We start from the raw sequence: 20,596 nt of genomic DNA, 5'->3' as shown, positions 1-20,596 counted from the left end.
TAGCCAGATGACCCCCCCCCTTCCCTCCAGTATAGGTAGCCAGGTGACTCCTCCCCCTTTCCCGTCAGTATAGGTAGCCAGATAACTCCCTTAATCCCTCCTTTTCCCACCCCCCTTTCAGTATAGGTAGCAAGCTCGCCTTCATACCGCAGCAGCCATCAGTGTCACTCATTTCTCCACTCGTCTCCAGTGCCAAAGCTTCCTCTTCCTTTCCGTCTCCAATGCTGCCCAAGTCCATAGCCGTCGGCCACAATGCAAACGTGCACAGAGAGCAAGGTGGCTGCTGCACAGGTTGCTGGCAGCAGAGTACCGCAGTCAGGCGCTCGCCTGATCTCCCTGCATTGCAGCATTTGCAAGCTTGCAAATGCTGCACCAGCTTAGCCTGCTGCTTTGGTGCCTTAGGCCATGGCCTAGGTGCCCTTGGCCTAAATCCGGCCCTGGAAATCTCCATCAGAAAAATCGCGTTTAATAGAAACAGGCCCATAGGCATTAATTGGAGTCTTTTTTTTTTCTCCTGTAACTTTATGTGAATGACTGCTGCTAGCAGCAATCATTCCCAATGGGATCAGTGCACTAGCATGCATATGCATGAGTGTGCACATGCACTATCGCAGCGTTTTTTAGTGCTGAACGCAAGTCTCACGTCCAGGAACCTGCAGTGTGGCTAATTTGGATATGAGACTTAAGGCCCAAGAACCAAAAGTGGTTAAAGGTATCACCTAAACAAGTTTTGTTGTTATGTCTTCGGATTCACGGCAGTAGTGTGATGGAACAGAACATGTTTGGCAGTAGATTCAAGAAGAGTAGGAGGCGCCCATAGACTTATATCAGCAGTAAGTAATATGGTAGTAATAAAGTCATAATAAAAAATATATAAAGGTGGGGCGTGGCCTGGCCGGCGAGCGAGATGGCGGCGTGAAGAGAGAGCTCCGCTCATGACTCCTCTTGATGCACTGCAGTCAGTGCTCTAGAAGCGATGGCGGGGAGAAATAACAAGCCGAACTCCATCCCTAAACCTCAGGGAGAAGAAAGACCCCAAACAAGCCGCAGTATACCTGCTATTTTCAAGCAGCAAAAGAATTCCTCGGTCAGCATGGCAACAGCCAACATGGCGCCCGCTTCCACAAGAGGCCCGGACCCACCCGATCTCACTGACGAGCAAACAACCTCTCCGGTAAGCACATCAGATATGTTCCAATATATGAAGCAACTTCCAACAATGCATGACATGATGTCTTTAGCCGCTGACATTAAAAACAGCATGATGGGCGCTGTGCATGAGATGAGGGAAGACCTCCAGGGCCTAGTCTCCAGAATGGGGGAGATAGAAAAAGCTGGAGTTAGCCGCGACGCTGCCATTGAGGAGCTGCAACTAGCAGCGGTCACGCACAACACCCAACTCATTGAACTAAACAGACAGATGGAAGACCTAGACAACAGAGGAAGGAGACACAACATAAGAGTGAAAGGCATACCGGAGTCGGTGGGTCCGGAGGATATACACTCGGCCTTACAATCCATCTTTAACAGTCTGCTAGACAGACCGAAAGAAAGTACTATAGTAATGGATAGGGCACACCGAGCACTGCGGCCGAAGGGGAAGGAAGGGACTACGCCACGAGACATTGTGTGCCACCTAGTTGATTTTACTATTAAAGAAGAAATAATGAAACAGGCCAGACTGCAGGACGCTATACTTTTCAACGCAGACGAAGTTAAGCTGTTTCAAGACCTCTCCCCTATAACTTTGCAGAACAGACGCGCGCTTAGGCCGCTACTAGACGAGCTACGGAAGGCCAACATCACCTACCAATGGCGGTTTCCTTTCGCTCTCTACGCTTTCAAAGATGGCGCCGCTGGCCTATTACGCATTCCGGAAGATCTGGAGAAGTTCTGTGATGAACTTGAGATTCCGTATACGGAAGTCCCGGAGTGGTACCAGGAATTCCGCCTTCCTAAAGTTCTGGGACAAATGCATGACAAAGGCGCTATCGTTCCCTTGAGGAGCTACACCACCAATCTCCCACGCAGATTCAGGGGCAGAGGCATGAGACCGAAACGAGGTACCCCGTATGGCGCATTCCGCAATCAGGAAAGAGAGAGACATACCCCGCAAAGGGACAGTGAATCTTCTACGGAACCATCCGGGGAGTGACTCACCGGGTGCCCTGCTTCGGGTAACGTTCGGAGTCTCACACAATGTACCACAAGATGGTTGATGTTCTCGAGCTGGTCTTCTCCTGTTTTTCTTTCCCTCTTTCCTTTCTTTAGCTCCGTGGACACTGCAATATGATTGTTAATTACCTGTGTTAAGATACATATGTTATATGGAAGTCCACTATGTGACAGATCATGGTTGCAATGTCTAATAATATTTCCTCCCTTATCCCCTGGATAAGAGGGGAATGATGAGTGGTCACTTCTCCCTTGAGGTTTATGGGCTGTGATTTGAATGTTATTCACTTTATTGTGCAGATATTCAGCCACTATCTGATGCCAAACCCTCTCCCTCTACCCTCTCTCACCCCCACCCCCCTTCCATCCCCATCCTTCCCCCCCTTCCCTACCTCAACCCCCCCCCCCCCTTCTCAATCCTCTTTCCCCCTCCCTCTCATCTTGGTGGTATTCTGCATTATTTCTGCATTGTTTTTGATAGTTGCGGAAAGATCGGTTTAATATTAGTGTTCGACTCCCCTAGCCTACATATATTACAAATGATTAATAATTGACTGCCTGCATTGAAAGGAGCCAATGAGAGCTAGCTGACAACTTTTTGGTTGATATAGTCTTTGTTAAAAATAATCTACGACTAATAGGTTGTTTATCTGCTCTCTCTGAGGTTATTTTATCTTTACCTCCAAGCTCTCACTGTTTCCTTCCAAAGTCTCGCGCTTGCTGGTTGGGTTAAATCCCCCAACTGGGGCTGGCTCGGCGGCTGACCCACTCCTCTCACGGGTGGGAGGGTGGGCTCCTGGTGAGCGGTCCCAACTATATCCCGAACGCACTCTGTGAGGGGCCTCCTGCAACTAGAGACCCCTCAGGGATTATTGTTCACCACTTCCTGACTCCGTGACACCCTTCGGGGTTTTCGCTTTGCGAATTCCTTGCAGGGTTTCGCAATTTAGAGTCAGCATTATATACCAGATAAGGGGGGCGTTCTCCTCTTGGCACGTTCTGTTTGGGCCACTATTACCTTTTGCTTGTACAAGCTAGTCCCTCTGAAATCTGCAATATTCTTATTGGTTCTTGCCAGCTTTGCTTTAAACATGGGACCCCTGCGTGTCACAACATATAATTTGAAAGGGCTAAATAACCCCAACAAAAGACACTCTCTTCTACGAGAGTTACACAAACTTAATTCTGATATTGGCATATTACAAGAGACCCATTTCAAATGAGGCCAAGTACCGCCCTTAAGAGATAAATACTACACACAGGTCTTCCATGCAACGGCACTAACTGGCAAGACCAAAGGGGTGTCAATTATCCTGCATAAAAAACTGAACTTTAGCTTAATGGATCAGCTCAAAGACGAAAATGGAAGATTTCTTTTTATTAAGGGTAAAATTGATCAAGAAATATACACAATAGCGTCAGTATACTCACCTAATACCAAACAGACACGCTTCTGGAGTTCTATCATCTACAAGTTAAGAGGATTTTGTGAAGGCACCTTGCTTATTGGTAGTGACATAAATGTCCCTCTCGAACCGGCTGTGGACACCTCTAACGGGAAATCATCCGTACCATACCACTCCATAGCTCAAATTAAAAAGTCCCTCATCTCCCTCCAACTACTAGACGCCTGGCGTTTAGCAAATCCCTCAGGAAGGGACTATACCTATTTCTCCCCACTACATAAGAAGTACTCACGAATAGACACTATTTTCCTGATGCAGAGAGATTTACATCGACTAATCTCAGCAGATGTGGGTATTCTCTCGATATCTGATCATGCACCAGTCACTATTGCTCTCCTTGATCCACAACCTACACATAAACAATGGATCTGGAGGCTAAATCCATCTTTGTTGACATACGAGGGAAACAAAGATAAAGTGGAGCGGACATTAAGAGAATACTTCCATCTAAATGATACTGATGACATTAAACCAATGACACTCTGGGAGGCCCACAAGCCGGTTATTAGAGGACTGTTTGTCCAGTTGGGGGCCCAAAAGAAGAGAGAGCTGGAAGCCATGCTAGATTTACAAATTCAGAGAATACGGACTCTAGAACTCCAACACAAAAAATCCCCAGTGGATTCTTTAGCGGAGGAACTAAAACAGGCCAGACAGACACTATTAGTAACTCTAAATAGAAAAGCAGAAAGGGCCTTTTTATATAGGAAAAAACTATTTTACGAAGAGGGCAACAAACCAGGCAAACTACTGGCCCGTACCTTAAGACAAAGGAAAATGGCTCTCCAGGTAAATGCGATCAAAAAAAGTGATGGCACCACAACTCAACACATAAAAGATATCGCAGATAGATTCAGACAGTTCTATAGCAAGCTCTATAATATCAACCCAGACCCTACACTCCAAAGGTCCCCCAAGGAAGCCATACAGGCTTTCTTACAAACCAATACCCTCCCGAAGCTGAGTGACCAGGCCTTGGAGGAGATGGAGGGCAGCATAACCAATGATGAACTCACTCTGGCGCTGAAGCAATCAGCAACAGGTAAAAGCCCAGGCCCTGATGGACTAACCATACAATATTATAAAAAGTTCCGAGATATGCTGTCCCCCTATTTCCTGAAGGCCTTTAATTCAGTCCCGAAAGACGACAAACACTCCTTAGACCTCTTAGAAGCACACATAACAGTGATTCACAAAGAGGGTAAAGACCCTCAAGACTGCTCTGGATATAGGCCGATCTCTCTTTTAAACAACGACCTGAAATTGTTTGCAAAAATTCTTGCCAATCGTCTCATTATACATATCCCACACCTGATTACAAAAGACCAAACTGGATTTGTCCCTGGACGCGAAGCCAGGGACAACACCATTAAAACACTAGATATCCAGTGGTGGCTTTCTCGGCACTCGGTGGGCGGACTCCTTCTCTCCACTGATGCCGAGAAGGCCTTCGACCGGGTCTCATGGGACTATATAGGGGCCCTTCTCGATGTTATTGGGCTGGGCCAGAGTATGAAAGGATGGATCTCCCTCCTTTATACAGATCCTAATGCTAGGGTAAAAGTAAACTGTACCCTTTCTGACCGTTTTACACTCCACAACGGTACGAGACAGGGGTGCCCTCTCTCCCCACTCATCTTCATACTTTCCTTGGAACCCTTTTTAAACGCCATACGGAAGAATCCAAATATCCATGGTGTACGTATTGGAACCAGGGAATATAAAGTAGCAGCCTTTGCGGATGACATGATTTTCTATGTAACACAACCCCTGATCTCGATTCCCAACCTTCTGAAAGAGTTCAAAATCTTTGGAGAACTCTCCAACTTAAAGATTAATTTTCAAAAATCTATTGCGATGAATATCTCTCTCCAAGAGAAAACTGTAGAGATCTGCAAGAGCAGTTTCCCCTTCACTTGGACTTCAACATCTTTTAGATATTTGGGAATCCAGATCACAAGACACCTTAAAGACCTCTTTAAATGTAATTACCATCCCTTAGCAACACAACTTCATTCGTCTGTAGATGAGTGGGGAGAGAGACCACTATCGTGGTTCGGCCGTATAGCCAGTTTAAAGATGACAGCTTTGCCACGCATACTTTATGTCTTTCAGACAGTCCCTATCTCTCTGCCCAGGACATGGCTTAAAGATATGCAGAAATCACTAGTGAAATTTGTCTGGGCGGGTAAACCCCCCAGAATACACCATCACAAGCTCACATACCCCAAACCCAAAGGCGGACTAGGCCTTCCAGATTTGACATGCTACTACCACGCCTCTCTCCTTTCTAGAGTAGTAGATTGGCACTGCAACACTGACTCAAAAGACTGGGTTACTTTGGAGAACGAAAGTTTTGAGATCCCTCTCAAATGGCTTCCTTGGACAAAGACTTCTGACATATCCAAACCGTTACTATCACATTTAATTGACCACCCCTTATTAGCTCCAATTTTCCAAAAATGTCACTCAATATTCTCCACTTCAAATCTTTCCTCCATCCCAAGCCCATTATCTTCGATTAGAATGAATAGAACATTCCCCCCAGGTGAACAACCGAAATTCTTAAAAAACTGCTCTCCATTCCCAGATTTGCTGGTGAAGGACTTACTAACGGAGACATCTCCCCCATCAATGAAACCTCTGGTTGCTCTCAATGCTGACTTGGATCAGCCAATTCCCTTTTGGGCCTTCCTCCAAATTCGCAGCTACATAACCTCTCTCACCTCAAAGGACACGTACACAAGAGCCCTTACACCCTTAGAACTCATGTGTAGGCAAGCTAATCCTCAGAGACACTTACTGTCTAAACTATACCTAGATTTATTATTAGGGAAGGCCTCACCCCCTTTTCTCTTCTTAGAGAAATGGGAAACCATTCTAAGTAGAACAGTTGATGGAGAGGACTGGACGAAAGTATGCAACCTAGTCCATAAAAGCTCTATGAATGTCACAATGCAAGAATGCAACTTTAAACTTTTAGCTTGTTGGTACCGCACTCCGGTCCTCCTCAACAAAATCTACAACTCTCAATCAGCATTATGCTGGAGATGCACCACTCATCCGGGAGACATTCTCCATATATGGTGGTCTTGCCCTCTCATAAACACCTACTGGAAATCTATACAAAAGTGGATCAAAACCATTGCAGAATTTGACATACCTTGGGCCCCGGAAGCCTTTCTTTTTCACCTTATGCCTGGTACAGGCAAAGGATACAAAGGATCCCTGCCCTGTCACCTTCTTAACGCAGCAAAAGCCTGCATACCAGTCTTGTGGAGATCAACTAACCCCCCTTCAGTAAAGATGTGGCTGGAAAGGGTCCAAAGCATAGTAAACATAGAAGAATGAATCTCTTTAAAGCAGGAAAAATCGGATAAATTCACTAGAACCTGGGCGCTATGGTATGATTTTACAGACAAAGAGAGTTATAAAAACATTATGAGAAATGGATGAAACAAAACAGTCCTAATTTTTCTGGTGACTCTGGCTCCCTCTCTCCTATCCGCCTCCTCAAGATTTGTGGGGAAACCCCCACCTGGACAATATTTATTATTTATTTAGTTGAAACAACAAGAGGCCTCTACCGTGCCATGGGGAGACAAGACCCATTAATACTTGTCGCTATTGGTGTGTACACACCTAACCCCCCCCCCCTTTGTCAATCTAACCAATTGTTAGAGTAACCCAAGCAGTAACACGTCCCATTGATGCTGATCTGAAGTAGTAATACTGGGGTAGAATTAACAGAGGATGCTAGAGAATGAGGACTCATTTTCTTCGCATTAGGATGATACTACTTTGACGCCTCCCCAAACATGCCAACCTTCCTTCTGATGTTGAACTCTGTATTATGTGATAAGATGTACCTGCTTACTATGATGTTCCTTCTGTATAGCTCCAGATTATGATTGGAGTGTTGCATTTAACCTGATGCAGTTGTATCTGTACTCTATCTGCTGTCTCAATAAAAGATTGTTTAAAAAAAAAATAAAAAATATATAAAATAAAAAATAAATAAAAAATGTTTTCTTGTTCCTACCTTGTTCCTACCATTTTTACGTTATTTTCAGGATCGAAATCGCGGCGGCCTCAATTTCGATCACGAAAATAGCGAAAACTAAAAGGTGTAGGGTGGCGATTTATATATCGTTGGAAAGAAGAGAGAGAGAGCTTCAAAATGGTATGCATCTTTCCATAGTTACTGCACTGCTTGGAGTCCCTTACATAATAATAAGCATGTCCTAGAATTAGCAACGTTTGTTTTGTTGGAGGTTCCAACGTTTACCGAAAACTTTCTAGCAAATTATGATGTCTGCATTGACAGAAAACAATTCTGAATAAAAATGTTTTAATATGTTTCTTTTCATCATCATCAGTTGTTTTTTTTTTTTTTATTCCGTTATTTCCCTATTGTGTAATACAGGAATTTCAAAGAGTAAGCCTATTGTAATAGAAAATAAAATAAAAAACAAAAACATGATATTCCTGTAAGATACAGGCATTACCTTCACAAATCTTCCTTACTTTGGATTCATGTGGGTTATGAAGCTGGACAATGGTGGACTCAGGTTGCTTGGTCTCTAAGGCTTTTAGAAAAGCTGGACATTTTCATTGATGGCAGGAATCAGCTACGAGAGGCATTCATACATATGTTCTGAAAACAGAAAAAAAAATGCAAAGTGCAAGTTAATCAGCTTGTTAGACATTTGTATGTAAAATTTTAAAATCATTCATTTTTAAGTAGGAATTACTAACCAATGGTTAGTAGTCCACTGGCTGGTAGAGGTTTTTTTTTCCCCACCAGCTTCTCAGTACCTCACAGTGCTACTGCTTGTGGTGTAATAATACTTTAGAAAGCACAATGTAGCTGTCCAAACACTAGCATTTTCAGAAGTTGCCAATTATGAAATCCGTCGCGAGATGCCAAATGCATATCATGATTGGTTCAGTGTGAACTTGCACTTAAAAACCTACGCTGCTTGACCCCCCCCCCCCCCAAAACAAAATGTGTATATATATATATATATATATATATATATATATATATATATATATATATATATATATATATATATATATATATATATATATATATTACTGATGGGCTGGCATTGTCTGGGTATGTATTTGGCTGGTGTTGGCTCTGGCAACTTTTTCAAACACTAACACTCAATGTCCTAGTTTGTGAGCTTTGCAGTCTTTGGCATCAATAATTTGCACTGAAATGAAACAAATCTGATTGGCTGTGGCTCCACCCACTTTTTTGAATTTGAAACCCAGTCACCCAATCACCAACTGTATCAGGTTTGAGGCTTGTGCCATTAACGATGCAAGAATGGCAGCAATTAAACATTCCCCTTGAAAAGCAATAGGTGAATTTAATTTGGCTTTTGTAGGCTTCACCCACTTTTCTGAATATTAATCCAAATCACCCAGTGACCAACTGTGTAAAGTTGAATTTTTGGACAAAGCTCTCACAAGTTATATTACCCAGAAGTCTTCAAGTTACATCTCAAGTGTCACCAAATAAAAACCTTTTGCAGTATGTGGATAATAAGTTTGAGGAAAAAGTCACCAAAACTGCCAAGAACCAGAGAGAATCCATTTATAAATATGCTCGAATGACTTTTTCTTTGTTTGAATGAAGTGGAGGAACAGAGAGTCTCCAGAGAGCTTTGCATGCCTGGCCTTCATAAAATCCACTGAGGTTAAGGAGATGCCTTCAGGTAAATCTTATGTCAGTTTGTCTATTGCTATACAATGCTAAGATGGTTGCACTATAATGCAGGTCCCTTCTGGGTGCATCTATCAAACTTCTGTAACCGGGAGCATTCTGCACATGCATAGTACAACTTCTCTGTGGACTACATATGCGCAGAACCTTCCCGGTGACAGAAGCACAATTAATGGAGGCGCGGAGGGGACCGCGTATGCACAGTAACCTGCGACCAAGCCGGGTCCAAGATTTTTCTGAGGGGGACAGTGTCATAATGGAGGGGACCCCAAAGACACTGAGGGGCCTCAAAGACTACAGGGAGCTAAAAGAAGCCCCAGGTAAGAAAAAGCCATCTTTTCATTCCAGTTCATGTGCGCTTTAACCACTTTACCCCCGCCCTTACGAATTTCTCCGTCCCTTTTTCCATCCTTTAACTCCCAGGGATGGAGAAATTCGTACTTTCCGCGCTCCCGCCGTTGCCCGCGCTCCCGCTCGCTGTAGCGCGCACTCCCGCTCGTAAACACGCCTCCCGCCGCTCGCCCGGAGATCAATGAAAATCCATTCCCGTTCGTTGATCTAAGCCCCGCAATGATCCGCTGCTTTTCCGCTAAGCAGCGCGATCATTGTGAAAAAAAAAAACGTAACTGTTGCCATCTTGTGGCCAAATAGTAAAACTACACCCTAAACTCATTACCTCCCACACTCCCCATTTTTTTTTTTTTTTGTATTTAAAAAAAAATTAAAAAATGTACAATTAAAAAAAACATAAATAGTTACCTTAGACACTGAACTTTTTAAATTTTTATGTCAGGAGGGTACAACACTGTTACTTTATAAACTATGGGCTTGTAATTAGGGATGGATGCAAAACTGAAAAAAATGCACCTTTATTTCCAAATAAAATATTGGCGCCAAACATTGTGATAGGGACATAATTTAAACGGTTTTATAACCGGGACGCATGGGCAAATACATTTCATGGGTTTTAATTACAGTAGCATGCATTATTTAAAAACTATAATGACCGAAAACTGAAAAATAATTAATTTGTTCCCACATTTTTCCTATTTTCCCATTAAAACATATTTAGAATAAAATAATTCTTGGCATAATGTCCCACCTAAAGAAAGCCTAATTGGTGGCGGAAAAAACAAGATATAGTTCATTTAATTGTGATTAGTAATGATAAAGTTATAGACGAATGAATGGAAGGAGCACTGAAAGGTGAAAATTGCTCTGGTGCTCAAGGGGTAAAACCCCTCAGTGGTGAGTGGTTAATACATCACACTGTGATAGTTATTTTTGATAGGATGAAAAATTGCTATGATAATATGGTTGTTATCGCAGAGATGTGAACATGCCCATACAATTGTGTGTGGAATGGTGATTAGAGTGTGGATAATTTATTAACATTTGATGAATGTAGACAACACTGGAAAACAGGTCATCCAGAAAGCCACTCGCCTTGCAGTGCTGCGGCCCCAGCCCAGATTAATCTGCATGGAGTATGTAGGTCCTCTCCATGTCTGAGTAGGTTTCCTCAGAGCAGAGCACTTTGGTTTCCTGCCACTTCCCAGAAACATACAGATAAATGAATAGTCCTCCCACAAAACTGGCCTTAGACCGTGATGGACATATGACAATGTTAGGTATGAGATTGTGAGCTCCTCTGAGGGATAGCTAATGACAAGGCTATGTACTCCATAAAATGTTGCAGATGACGTCAGATCTACATATATACAAAATGAACAAACAAAAGAGATGGAATCTGGCTTCCAACTTGCCATTTTTTTCTCTATGACAAGTGTTAACTCCCCTGAGCTGAACTGGAACTTTGCACAGCACTTATCAGATTCAGGAGGCCAATGATTGAAACCCTGGCAACTTATACATTAATCTGCTGACAGATGATCAGTCATTAATTTTCAAATCTCAATAGCCCCATCCAAAATCCCACTTCCTGTATAGCAAAAATTGCACCAAAGCTGAAAGCCATGTTCATCTTTGTTCATGGGTAGAGATGCTGAATTGATTTTTAACATCAGATCATGAATAAGAAATTCATTCAGAAAAAAAACAACTGCATACGGGAATTCTTCACTTCATGAATTTTCTTTGTTTCAATTAAATCACCACTGCAATACAAATCTGAGATGATTTTGCAGTGTACATTATTCATATTGGAAACCAAATCTCAGTATGTTTTGTGTAGAGCCCCCATCATCTTCTCTCCATGCCGCTAAAACAGCTGCTGAACACAACAGAAGCCTAAATATAGCTCAAAGTACAAAAGTGTCATGCACAGCCTATGATTTTTTATAGTGTGTTACTTCAAGACTGTCTGTTTGTAAGAAGGCTGTTAAGCTGAGCCCTGGTATGGGCCTCATAGACAAATGAATATGGACAGTGGCATAACAAAGGAGCTTGGGGTCCCAGTGCAAGCTTTACATGGGGTCCCAACCACTATATTAATATGGAGCCCCAAAACCTACCAAGGACAGCTGCAGTATCTAAAATGTGTAATTGGACTAAGGTTTGTTAACCACTTCCGTACCAGCAGTCTCTGACCCCTTAAGGATCAGAGACTGCTGGTACCGAAGAAGGTTGCCTCCGGACGAATTGCCGCACATACCCACTGCTCCTGTCGGTCACATCGCTCCTCCATCCCCACAGGCCGCCCGCTCACAGTCGTTACGACGGCAGAGCTGTGTGAGAAGATCAGGAGCTGCTTTGATTGGCTCCTGACGCTGTCCATCAATGTAAGCCAATGGGATTGGCTTACAGTGATGACATGGCCTGGAGCCAATGAAATTGGCTCCTGACTGGCTCACACAGCTCTGCCGTCATATTGACGAGATATGCAGCATTGAGAAAGCAACGCTTTCTACACCCTGGCAGCGGTAAGGGGATCAAAACGGCGTAGATTTCAATCATTAAGGTCCAGAAGGGGTTTAGGATTACTACTATTCAATGCACATATAGAGGTATTCATTACCAGCACAGAACCAGTGAAAAGCTAATAAGATCGATGAATGAGGGCCCCTAGTGGGCCCTCTAGTCCAGGGGCCTCAGTCTGGTCACAACCTCTGCATCCTCTATTGCTACGCCACTTGATACGGAGTTGTCAACACTTTCTATTGAACTAAGAACACTGTTGTGTTAGCGATTAGATTACAGCAAAGTGTATCATTGTGTGATACACAGGGACATCAGACTGTGCATAAACAGCACTGTCCGATGGGCACACTAATGCGCTTGGCAGCAGTGCATTCTCAAAAAGAACTGCTGTATATAACACATGTGCAATTAATTTGTATGCGTAATGCATGGCTTCCTACGTTGCTGAGCAAAGTGTAGTGGGCTCAGGTCTTTACCAAGTAGTATTTCCCCATGTAAAGAGACCACCTTCCACCCTCTGCACAGTTGCACAGGCCAGAGTATGACATCATGGTTCCTTGCACAACATCGGTGCATAGCAACACAGACAGAAGCAATGATAGCTCTATGGGGTTATCACAATGCTCCCGGTGTGATATGACGGCTTCCATCAGGGCAACGTAGGAGATACTCTTGTGATCAGGACAATGCGCTGGCAGTGAGGTTTACTTTCATGTTAATGTAAGCCTCACTGTTCGCTTGTTTTGTACCGTTAAAGTGCGATACCACTTTTAGTAACCGTTGCAGTGCGACTGAAAAACATCAGGTTGCAACGGAAAGTAAGAAGTATGAATGGGCCTAAGATATCAAAGCGGATGTGTTTCAGCTTTGATTAGAAGTTCAGATGTGCTTTAAATCACCTGTTCGTGTGTGTGTGTGTGTGTGTGTGTGTGTGTACAGTATATATGTATATATATATATATATATATATATATATATATATATATATATATACACAGTGGCTTTCAAAAGTATTCGGCCCCCTTGAAATTTTCCACATTTTGTCTTATTACTGCCACACACAGGAATCAATTTTATTGGAATTCCACGTGAAGGACCCATACAAAGTGGTGTACACGTGAGAAGTGGAACGAAAATCATACATGACTCCAAATTTTTTTTAACAAATTAATAACTGCAAAGTGGGGTGTGCGTAATTATTCAGCCCAATTTGGTATGAGTGCAGTCAGTTGCCCATAGACATACCTGATGAGTGCTAATGACTAAATACAGTGCACCTGTAATCTAATGTCAGTACAAATACAGCTGCTCTGTGACGGCCTCAGAGGTTGTCTAAGAGAATATTGGGAGCAACAACACCACGAAGTCCAAAGAACACATCAGACAGGTCAGGGATAAAAATATGAAAGAGAGCAGTGGGCGCACTGGTGAAAAAAAGCAGCCTAGGTCAGAAATCTCAGGGTCAGTCCTCAAACCCCAACAGCTCAGAGTCAATGTAAACACTAGGAGGACCTGAGCGCCAGGTCCTCCTAGTGTTTACATTGAGGTCAGGGATAAAGTTATTGAGAAATTTAAAGCAGGCTTAGGCTACAAAAATATTTCCAAAGCCTTGAACATCCCATGGAGCACTGTTCGAGCGATCATTCAGAAATGGAAGGAGTATGGCACAACTGTAAACCTACCAAGACAAGGCCGTCCACCTAAACTCACAGGCCGAACAAGGAGAGCGCTGATCAGAAATGCAATCAAGAGGCCCATGGTGACTCTGGACGAGCTGCAGAGATCTACAGCTCAGGTGGGGGAATCTGTCCATAGGACAACTATTAGTCGTGCACTGCACAAAGTTGGTTCTTATGGAAGAGTGACAAGAAGAAAGTCATTGTTAACAGAAAAGCATAAGAAGTCCCATTTGCAGTTTGCCACAAGCCATGTGACGGACACAGCAAACATGTGGAAGAAGGTGCTCTGGTTGGATGAGACCAAAATGGAATTTTTTGGCCAAAATGCAAAACGCTATGTGTGGCAGAAAACTAACAATGCACATTACTCAGAACACACCATCCCCACTGTCAAATATCGTGGTGGCAGCATCATGCTCTGGGGTTGCTTCTCTTCAGCAGGGACAGGGAAGCTGGTTAAAGTTGATGGGAAGATGGATGGAGCCAAATACAGGGCAATCTTGGAAGAAAACCTCTTGGAGTCTGCAAAAGACTTGAGACTGGGGCGGAGGTTCACCTTCCAGCAGGACAATAACCCTAAACATAAAGCCAAGGCAACAATGGAATGGTTTAAAACAAATCATATCCATGTGTTAGAATGGCCCAGTCAAAGTCCAGATCTAAATCCAATCGAGAATCTGTGACAAGATCTGAAAACTGCTGTTCACAAACGCTGTCCATCTAATCTGACTGAGCTGGAGCGTGTTTTGCAAAGAAGAATGGGCAAGGATTTCAGTCTCTAGATGTGCAAAGCTGGTAGAGACATACCCTAAAAGACTGGCAACTGTAATTGCAGCAAAATGTGGTTCTACAAAGTATTGACTCAGGGGGCTGAATAATTACGCTCACCCCACTTTGCAGTTATTGAGTTGTAAAAAATGTTTGGAATAATGTATGATTTTCGTTCCACTTCTCACGTGTACACCACTTTGTATTGGTCTTTCACGTGGAATTCCAATAAAATTGATTCATGTTTTTGGCAGTAATGTGAACAAATGTGGAAAACTTCAAGGGGGTCGAATACTTTTTGCAAGCCACTGTATACAGTGGTGTGAAAAACTATTTGCCCCCTTCCTGACTTCTTATTCTTTTGCATGTTTGTCACACTTAAATGTTTCTGCTCATCAAAAACCGTTAACCATTAGTTAAAGATAACATAATTGAACACAAAATGCAGTTTTAAATGATGGTTTTTATTATTTAGTGAGAAAAAAAACTCAAAACCTACATGGCCTTGTGTGAAAAAGAAATTGCCCCCTGAACCTAATAACTGGTTGGGCCACCCTTAGCAGCAATAACTGCAACCAAGCATTTGCGATAACTTGCAACAAGTCTTTTACAGCGCTCTGGAGGAATTTTGGCCCACTCATCTTTGCAGAATTGTTGTAATTCAGCTTTATTTGAGGGTTTTCTAGCATGAACTGCCTTTTTAAGCTCAATAGGATTCAGGTCAGGGCTCTGACTAGGCCACTCCAAAGTCTTCATTTTGTTTTTCTTCAGCCATTCAGAGGTGGATTTGCTGGTGTCTTTTGGGTCATTGTCCTGCTGCAGAACCCAAGATCGCTTCAGCTTGAGTTGACGAACAGATGGTCGGACATTCTCCTTCAGGATTTTTTGGTAGACAGTAGAATTCATGGTTCCATCTATCACAGCAAGCCTTCCAGGTCCTGAAGCAGCAAAACAGCCCCAGACCATCACACTACCACCACCATATTTTACTGTTGGTATGATGTTCTTTTGCTGAAATGCTGTGTTACTTCTACGACAGATTTAACAGGACACGCACCTTCCAAAAAGTTCAACTTTTGTCTCGTCGGTCCACAAGGTATTTTCCCACAAGTCTTGGCAATCATTGAGATTTTTTTTAGCAAAATTGAGACGAGCCTTAATGTTCTTTTTGCTTAAAAGTGGTTTGCGCCTTGGATATCTGCCATGCAGGCCGTTTTTGCCCAGTCTCTTTCTTATGGTGGAGTTGTGAACACTGACCTTAATTGAGGAAAGTGAGGCATGCAGTTCTTTAGATGTTGTCCTGGGGTCTTTTGTGGCCTCTCGGATGAGTTTTCTCTGCGCTCTTGGGGTAATTTTGGTTGGCCAGCCACTCCTGGGAAGGTTCATCACTGTTCCATGGTTTTGCCATTTGTGGATAATGGCTCTCACTGTGGTTCGCTGGAGTCCCAAAGCTTTAGAAATGGCTTTATAACTTTTACCAGACTGATAGATCTCAATTACAGTACTTTTGTTCTCATTTGTTCCTGAATTTCTTTGTATCTTGGCATGTCTAGCTTTTGAGGTGCTTTTAGTCTACTTCTCTGTGTCAGATAGCTCCTATTTAAGTGATTTCTTGATTGAAACAGGTGTGGCAGTAATCAGGCCTGGGGGTGACTACAGAAATTGAACTCAGGTGTGATAAACCATAGTTAAGTTATTTTTTAACAAGGGGGGCAATCACTTTTTCACACAGGGCCATGTAGGTTTTCAGTTTTTTTCCTCACTAAATAATAAAAACCATCATTTAAAACTGCATTTTGTGTTCAATTATGTTATCTTTGACTAATAGTTAACGTTTTTTGATGAGCAGAAACATTTAAGTGTGACAAACATGTAAAAGAATAAGAAATCAGGAAGGGGGCAAATAGTTTTTCACACCACTGTATGTATGTATATATATATATATATATATATATATATATATATATATATATATATATATATATATATATATATATATATATATATATATATATATATATGTGTAATACTGTATGTAGCCTTGTCAAGATTTACCTGCTTTCCTTACTCAGCTGTGTGTAGTTGGTGATACATGAAAATATCTTTCTTATTACTATTACACTTGTGCCATGCAAAGCTTTGTTGTCGGTTCTGCAAAATTGCACTGCTTTAAAAAAATGGCTTTATGTAGTCAAGGATCCCGAGTTAAGATAATGTCCTTCATGTTTATTCTCATCAAAGAAATCATGATTGTGTTCTATGGCAAGATACTGCGCAACCTTGAAGGAACCATTAAACTGAAGGTGACTCAGGCATTAATATCATATTGTAAAATCACTCAGCTATTGATTCACCGCACATCCTGTCAGCTGCACGTAAAATTAATTCAAGCTCTGGAACATCTTCAATTCAAAAGACAAAAAGGCCATTTTTGTACTGTAGATAAAAAAAATATAAAAATAATAAAACCACTTACCAAAATACAGGAGTGCTGGAATGCTTAGACAGGTAATTATTAAAAAATGAATATGGCTTAGGAACCTTGTGCCTATAATCTAGACCTAAAATGATGACATATCTATCCGATGTCAGCTCTGTGTAGCCTCTGGATGTTCAGAACTGATAGAAGGGAAATATGCCAAATTAGCCTTGTATGGTTTCTTTAGATACATCTGCAGTAACAATGGATCTACAGTTCTCTCCTGCTTTACGTGAGGAGAGTCTCCAGCAAGATCTTTAACTGGCTGCAAGGTACAAAGATAACTGTTTCATTGTTTCATACCAGAAATTGGACTTGCTTGAGGTTAAGCTTTATGGACACAATATTTGTAAGGAAGACCTGGGATGTGTCAGTATCTTTAAGGGAGGCTGCTGCTCAAAGTGGCGGTTGGACATGAAAGAGGGGGATCCAAAAGAAATAGAGAATATATAAATGGGGACCACTTGGACGAGGAGAACTGTCACCCAACTTAGCTGTACATGAAGAAAAGGAGGGTTCAGAAATCCCCCCCCCTCCCTTTGAAAATTCTGGGTTTGCCCACGATCAAGTCTGTCTGGGGCCTGTCATGAAATTATTTATAAGGGTATATGTGATTGTGTGTAGTATGTTTTTGAGACAGATTATTATGGTGGCAGTATTTTATTTCTGTGCGTTTGTGTGTGTGGTTATTATATAAATTAAGCAAGTCAGGAGTAGGGTGCACCACACTGGTTTTAGGTAAGCAATTGATCCCTGCATAGGTTTGTATGGCATCGAGAAGTGCAAAGATAACAATGGCAATGTTATGAGTTGAACAAAATTTGGTTGTTAAAGGCTGTTCTTTGTCAGATTGAGTATCTGTTGTAGGGAATAGTAGGGCAGTTAGGAGCAGCCTATCATAGATGGTGGTATAGCTCTGTAGTGCATTGAGCAGCCTATCATAGATGGTAGCATAGATCTGTAGTGCATTGAGCAGCCTATCATAGATGGTAGCATAGATCTGTAGTGCATTGAGCCGCCTATCATTGATGGTGGCATTGATCTGTAGTGCATTGTGCAGCCTATCAAAGATGTTGGCAAAGGTTTGTAGTGCATTGAGGAGTTAAAGTAGTGGTGTTCCAATCCATATTTTATCAGATTTTGATGGAATGTAATAAAATATCTAGTGGTACTTTTGATAAATGGTTGATATCACAGAGATACTGTTTACTTGAACTACCATCAATTACATAGTGTGTAGATAGTGGGGTTGTGTAGTGTCTAATGTGTAGACAGCAGGGTTAGGCTATGTACAAACAAAGGGATCTGTGGGCAATTTACTGTATTTGGGTGATCGATCTTTTTGATGGATTTTCCAAAATGTAACTTATCATTTGGGAAAGCAAGTACACTGTAAATGTGTACAATAGATTTTCCAATGGATCCTTTGTTTTCTTAAAGAGGTACATTTATTGGAGGAACCCCTCCCTTCCTTTCATATTGCCGGGACAGAATCCGACAAACTGGTGGAGTAGGTGGTGTCCGGCAAAGGAGGAATTGCTAATGGCTGCCACCTGTATAACCCTAGTTGTGAAAAGAGAAGGATGAAAAGCATGCACTGAAATGCTCATAGGCTTGAACGAGTGTTTATTTATATGTGTATGTGTCAGAGTGGTGCAATTAAATATTTTGAATTAAAAAAATGTTTGGTTTGGGTCCGCTTTAAAGTTTGCTGAGTTTTTGTGTATATACAATTTGCTGTACCAATTGATATTTGAAAGAATGCTAGATTGCAATGCTAGGAAATGGTAAATTATTGGTTATTTCTGATCTGTTGTGTAAATACTAGGCAAACAGCAATGCAGTAGTCTAACCCAAGGCAGAAAAATAGTCTGACTTCTATTATTCTTCCTACTTTGAGAGTGACACTCCTAACTATCCCAACCACCAGCTAATGTTTCAGGGAAAGCAAGTTGTACTGCAGCTCCAATCAGTTTTGGCTCATGAAACAGATATTTTGTCCATCACTTTGATTACACTGTTCTAAAATGGAGAATCTATTTTAAGATCTGCCTGCTGACATTCAAGGCTCTACACAAGGCTCTACAGATCTATTGGAACTATATGTCCCCCATGCACCCTCCGCTCTGCCAACAAGATGAATTCGGTTATCCGGTTATGGATAGCACGGTGGCGTAGTGGTTAGCTCTCTCGCCTTGCAGCGCTGGGTCCCAGGTTCGAATCCCAGCCAGGGCACTATCTGCAAAGAGTTTGTATGTTCTCTCCGTGTCTGCGTGGGTTTCCTCCGGGCACTCCGGTTTCCTCCCACATTCCAAAAACATACGGATAAGTTAATTGGCTCCCCCTAAAATTGGCCCTAGACTACAGTACTTACACTACATAATATAGACATATGGAAATGGTAGGGATTAGATTGTGAGCTCCTTTGAGGGACAGTTAGTGACAAGATATATATATATATACATTGTACAGCGCTGCGTAATATGTCGGCGCTATATAAATACTAAATAATAATAATATTCCCAGGATAATATTCCCACTTAAAAACATTTAGTATTCGGGTCTTTTCCTATGCAGCCCCCACTCTATGGAACTCACTTCCACAATCAGTACGAGTGACTACTTCTCTGGACAACTTTAAAGGGAAGGTTCAAGCAAAATAAAAAATGGAGTTTCACTTACCTGGTGCTTCTACCAGCCCCATGCAGCCATCCTGTGCCCCTGTAGTCACTCACTGCTGCTCCAGTCCCCCGCTGGCAGCTTGCCGACCTCGGAGGTCGGCGGGACGCATTGCGTACATTTTTACGCATTCCTGCTAGTCCAGGAACATAAAAACATACAATTTACGCGTTACTGGTTCAATGCGTAAATTTTTACGCATTGAACCAGTAATGCGTAAAAATGTATGTGTTAATGTTCCTGCACTAGCGGGAATGCGTAAAAATGTACGCAATGTGGCCAGCTGACCTCCGAGGTCGGCAAGCTGCCAGCGGGGGACTGGAGCAGCAGTGAGTGACTACGAGGGCACAGGATGGCTGCATGGGGCTGGTAGAAGCACCAGGTAAGTGAAACCCATTTTTTTATTTTGCTTGGACATTCCCTTTAAGAAAAGGCTAAAAACCCACTTCTTCTCCCGAGCCTTTGAGACTGTATAATTCAGGGTTACAGTGCTTTGAGTCCCCAGGGAGAAAAGCGCTATAACATATAACTATTATTTATTCACTTTTCAACCTTTCTAACCATTGCTGCTAGAATTTGCCCACCCCTGTTCGATTTAGGGTTTAGCTAGGTTTGAAGTTTGCTCTTGTGTGAAGTCAAGCAAGGAGTGGCTGGTGGGCACTACAAAAGGCCATCCCTGCCTGGTCAAGACAAAGCTTAGATTAACCTTATCAACTCTGTGGATAATGGAGGG

The 20,596-nt window shown here is 42.4% G+C and overlaps 1 protein-coding gene across 4 annotated transcripts in view; it reads right to left on the bottom strand.

Annotated features, from left to right (window-relative positions):
* Positions 1-20,596, bottom strand: part of FUT9 (fucosyltransferase 9) — a 262,837-nt gene that overhangs the window by 54,409 nt on the left and 187,832 nt on the right. For 3 of the 4 annotated variants that reach the window (XM_068279403.1, XM_068279402.1, XM_068279405.1), the window contains one exon: positions 8,150-8,298. The gene's annotated coding sequence lies outside the window, so the exon portion shown is untranslated. The remainder of the gene's footprint in view (positions 1-8,149; positions 8,299-20,596) is intronic. The other variant, XM_068279404.1, reaches the window with a different exon arrangement.

This window comes from Hyperolius riggenbachi, chromosome 4 (assembly GCF_040937935.1).
Source record: "Hyperolius riggenbachi isolate aHypRig1 chromosome 4, aHypRig1.pri, whole genome shotgun sequence".
NCBI lineage: Eukaryota > Metazoa > Chordata > Amphibia > Anura > Hyperoliidae > Hyperolius > Hyperolius riggenbachi.
Note: the sequence above shows the minus strand (reverse complement) of the source record. Positions and strands in the feature narration are given on the sequence as shown.